The sequence below is a fragment of the Lactuca saligna genome, chromosome 2 (genome assembly GCF_052625555.1).
Source record: "Lactuca saligna cultivar CGN05327 chromosome 2, ASM5262555v1, whole genome shotgun sequence".
NCBI classification, from domain to species: domain Eukaryota; kingdom Viridiplantae; phylum Streptophyta; class Magnoliopsida; order Asterales; family Asteraceae; genus Lactuca; species Lactuca saligna.
In genome coordinates this window covers 107,146,639-107,151,863 of record NC_136418.1, presented here as the reverse complement: position 1 = coordinate 107,151,863, position 5,225 = coordinate 107,146,639, and the positions used below count along the sequence as shown (strand labels likewise).

At 42.2% G+C, this 5,225-nt stretch overlaps 1 non-coding gene across 1 annotated transcript; it reads left to right on the top strand.

The window, feature by feature from the left end:
* The first annotated feature begins 1,386 nt into the window (after nt 1-1,386).
* Nucleotides 1,387-1,493, top strand: LOC145033181 (small nucleolar RNA R71). Its single transcript, XR_013677418.1, has one exon. It is a non-coding gene; the product is annotated as a small nucleolar RNA R71 (small nucleolar RNA).
* Nucleotides 1,494-5,225: the final 3,732 nt, after the last annotated feature.

Here is a 5,225-nt window from a genome sequence, read left to right as displayed (position 1 = left end):
CCACAAAGTCTTCTAGAAAGATGAACTTGTCAACTTTAATGAGAAGATCCTTGCAAACTCCTCTTGGATGAATTGTCATCTTGTCATCCAAATGGATCTTCATGTTTACCGGCCTTGGCTCCGGGTAAATTCAGCTTCTTGAAGAAAGAGAGAGGCATCAGGTTGATGCTTGCACCCGAATCCGTCAATGCTTGAGTGATAAGTGCATTTCCAAATTGGCACGGAATTATGATACTCCCCGGACTGCCCTTCTTTTCGGGTAACTCACTCAACATTATTTCCGCGACTTCAGCTAAATCCTTCCTAGCAGCAAATAGACCCTTTAGTAAGTTAAAATACTTGGGCGATTGAAGCATCGTTTCTACAAATGGTACGTTGACTTCTAGGGCTATAACATTCTCCATAAAAGCTCTATAAGCTGCAACGTTTTCAACAGGCATGGCTTTGATTGGGAATGGTAAAGGGGGATTATATGGCTTTAAGGGAATGGTCTTTTTGTCATTGGCGCATGGACTCGTCTAGTCCATTAGAGGGACTCGGCGAGTCTGGTTGGGTTTAGCTGGAGCCGACTCTTCTGTCTTCTCTGTCTTGCTATTGGAGACCCTCTGTGCTTGTGTGAAAATTTCTTCATAGCTGGAAGTCACCATACTCACATTCTCCATTCTTGGATTATTTTCGGTGTTACTTGGAAGTTGACCCGGTCTTCTTTCGTTCACTTGATGTGCAAGTTGTCCCAGCTGTTTCTCAATGTTGAGAATGGATGCCTGCTGATTCCTTAACATATTTCTGGTCTCGTGCATTGCAACATCGTGATCATTGTGTCTCTTTTCGGATGCGGCTATGAATCTAGTGAGCATTTCTTCTAAATCGGCTTTCTTTTCCATTACCGGTTCTTCTTTCTGATAAAATCCCCTCTCCTTCTGCTTGTATTTCTCCTCCTTAGCCTTCTTATATTCTTCGTATGGGAGCCATTCCTTCTTCAATTTCCGCCAATTCTCGTCGTTTCTATCGCCACTTGAGTAAAACACTTGAGCCTTCTTGTTTGCATTTTCGTCCAAATCACAATCCTTGGTGAGGTGGGGCCCTCTACAATTCTCGCATCCAACTCGAATAGCATGGATTGTTTGATCCATTTTTGTCATCCTTCTATCTAGACTATCGAGCTTAGCTATTACCGCCGCCATGCTATCATTTACCGAGTTCACTGCTCCCCGACTTACTTCATTTCTCAGATTGTGGTATTCTCTAGAATGCTTAGAGAATTCTTCAATTAACTCCTTGATTACCGGAGGCGGCTTTTTGGTGAGTAGGCCTTGTGAATCGAGCAATTGCCTTGTGGTGACATTGACTCCATCATAGAAAATGGAGACCTCTTGTTGGCTATTAAGGTCATGGTGTGGGCAATTTCTAAGAAAACCTTTGTACCTTTCCCAAGCTTCATAAAGAGATTCTCCGGGTTATTGCTCGAAGTTGGCGATGACTTTCTTCAACTTAGCTATCTTGGAAGGCGGGCAAAAGTGGTCTATGAATTTTTCTTTCATCTTGGCTCATGTGGTGACCGATCCGCGAGGAAGTGACTTGAGCCAATCCTTCGCAGCACCTTGAACGTGACTGAGAGCATGCGAAGTAGCTGGGTCTCGCAAGGCACATTTGGTACATTGAAGTAGTCAGCCACATCATTTACTTCATCCAAGTGCTTGTAGGCGTCTTCGTGGCCTTTCCCATAAAAAGGAATCTCCTTGAGTTGAGTGTGAATATGGCCCCTTAGCTCGAAAGTAGTGGTTGCGGGAATTGCAGGCTACACAAGTCCCGGGTCGGTGTCATCGCGCATCTTCTTCTTCCATTCCCCTATGGGGACTTCATCGATATTAGCCATAGTGGTAGCTAAATCGTCTTCAAACTCGGATTCGTGCTCGTATGTGGGTTCTTCCTCTTCCTCGGTCTCGTACTCGGTGTCTTCTTGAATTGGATCTCCGATTGTCAAAGAGGCATTGGATGCTCCTGATTTGCTGCTCCTCTTCTTGCTGAAAACGGACTTGAGGTTTTTGAGTGGTGAGTTCTTTGAAGAAGCGGATTCTCCAACGGGTTTGCCTTTGCTCCTTCTTAGTGCAGATTCCGGATCTTCAAGAGGAGGGAGTAGAGGTGTATCAGATACTCGGGTCATGAAACAACTGTAACCAAAACAAAACAAAGCACGTAAAAAGAACAAAAATAAAATAAAAAAATTAGAACTGCAAACAGCGATGTACTCGCCGAGTCGGCACGGGTGCACTCGGCGAGTCCAAGGTAAAATCAGAAAAAAAAATCTAGTTACTTTTAAAAATGTTTTTTTTTGAAACTTATACTACTTACTAAATTACCTTGTAATTAACTTTGTGTAAGATAAATCCCACACAAAGGATCGATTAAATTAGAATTTAATATTAATTTTAGAACCGTTCCCCGGCAACGGCGCCAAAAACTTGATGTGTGAAAACTCACTTAGTTTTAAACCTACTTTTAGTTGTGAAATAAACACACAAAGGCAGTGGACCTATCAATTGTGGTATAGTAGAGGGTTTTCTCTACTTTTATGAGACTAGAAACTTACTAACTAATACTTAATCTAAAAACTAGAAAAACAAAGAATTAACTAGATTCAATAATAAGAAGTAACTGCTGTTTAGTTCAACTCAATTGATCCTATGGTTGATTTCAAGGTAATAGTGCAATGGTTAACTCTTTTGTTGGTTACCGATTCAAGTGACTAGATTCACATTCACTCCACTAATCCTTAGTGAATAAACTAACTCAAACAGTGATCGGTTGTCTAATTTAATTCAATTCACTAGGTTAATTATTCGGATTACTTTAGACTTACAATAGTTAACTAATTTGGCTTTTAATTAACTTCTTGTTGATGGTCATCACACAAGCTCGCACATGGATTTACTTAATTTTCTTATTAATTCTAGTTTTATGTTCATTAATCCTAGACATATAACAAAGTGATCACATGGCATATGAGGTTGATAATTAAACGATGTTCATGTTATTTAATTACCTTCCTATTAACAGAAAATTAATTATCATTCACACACAAGGTTCTTTAGCAAGCTAAAATAACAAAAATCACCAACATTGGATTAATCCTACCAATAATCAAACCATAGTCTCAATTTTGTATCCCCAAACAGAAGCTTAAGAGTTTTAGCTCATGATTGAAGTAAATAACAGCAATCAAACGAATTCTAATTGTCTAGCCATAATGGAAAACAAAAGATTAAGTAGAATGATGAAATTTGCCTCAAATCTCCTTCGGAATTGGATTCTAGCTTGAATCTTCATCTTCTAGGGTTTTTATGACCTTCTAATCGCAGCTAAACTCTCCAGAATCGTTCCAGAATTTTTTTATCGATCTGAGAAGTTATCTTTATATACACGCAACGACTCGTCGAGTCAGGTACCGACTCGTCGAGTCCATCTCACAATCCCCGTATGTGATAAGTACGTGGGTTTCCGAGTCGTTGTCTTCTCGAATCTTCGCTTTGACTCGCCGAGTAGTCGACCCTACTCGCCGAGTAGGTGTTGTTTTTGGTGTTTTTCTTCTTTATTCAATTCCTGAGCTCCTAACCGCTTCTCTTGCTTCCTTTTACTTCCGAGCTTCATTTTTGGACTGAAAATACAATTCAAACACTTTTAAGTACCTTTTGTCCATGAAATGCAATAATTTAGCTAATAAATGAATAAAAATCTATACTTAATATAAACTAAATAGGCACATATTAGCCTTCTTCTTCTGGATATGCTCCAGATAAATCTCCCTCTCCCTAGCCCTGGAAATCATGGAATCCAGGGTAGGGCAAGCTGAAAAACTAACATGCTCCCGGATGTCAGCTCATAGCATGTCATGGTAGCGGGTCCTCCTCATATCCTCATCACCTGCATACTGGGGCACTAACAACGCTCTCTCCCGGAACTTGGCGGTGATCTCCGCCACAGTCTCCGTCATATGCCTCATATCTAAAAACTCCCTGGCTAGCTGCTGAAGCTCGACAGCTGGCGCAAACTCTGCCCTGAATCTGGTCACAAAGTCCGACCAGGTCATCGCCTCGACAGCCGAGGCTCTTAATGAGTCACCGACGGACTCCCACCAATCTCTTGCTCGGTCTCATAAACACCCTGCTGCAAACCTCACATTTAACCCCACGGGGCAGAATCTAATCAACTGTGCAGACTCGATGTATGCAATCCACCGCCTGGCAGCTATGAGGTCCTTCTCCCCGTGAAAATCGGTGCACCACTGCCCCTGAAGTCCTTAAAGGACAGTGTGCGAGATCCAGATTGGCCAGATTCCATGTCACTCCTAAATGTCCTAAGGCGATCCTCCATCAACTCAACTATCCCTTCCTCGATCGACCCGAAGATAATGGGAGTCGACTCAAGGATGCCCCTGGTGATCTCTGACGCGATGAATTCGCATAGCCTCTCATCCAGTAGCTCGAAACCTGATCCCGAACACGATCCCTCTCCTGAATTGCCAACTGCGGGCCTCGATCGTAGTACCACCATTCTGCAATATATAAACAACAACTGTTAGTGATACTGATACCTCTTGAGGAACCACATGCACTACAAGTTCCCTGGTCTTATCTCGGCCTTCCTCGGTTCAAGTACGGATCCTCTTCTTTCAGTAATACGGGCCCATACTACCTTCCACATCTATCCGTACCTTCTTCAAGGACTGCATTGACTCCACCAGATCCCTTTTTACCACTACTGATCACTGTTATCTTTATCCTAGGCTTACCCTAGGAAAATCTCTGACTCCACTTAAATCAATCCTCTATTGCTGAAGGCCTCCTTGTAATGCCAATTAGCCATCACCTGAATACCATCACATGTGACATGGCTCGGATAATCCTTCGAGTAAAAGACTCGTCCCTATAATAGTTGGACTCAAACGAGAGCTGCGCAGCAGGGCCAAATCCAACACTCTAAGATTATCCAATCCTGATCCCATGTGATGTGACGTACTCACCTAATGGCTAACTCCCATCACTTGGAGTCCCACAAAGCACAAAGCAAGCAGCATTCGGATACAGGAACTACTCAAGAAAATCTATTCTCATAACGAGAAACAGCACTAGCATACAATGCTAAACTCATACTATCAGGAATAACCTAAACAGGCTATTCTATTACTGCCTACTCAATTTCTAGCATGCAATTCTCATAAGGTTGGA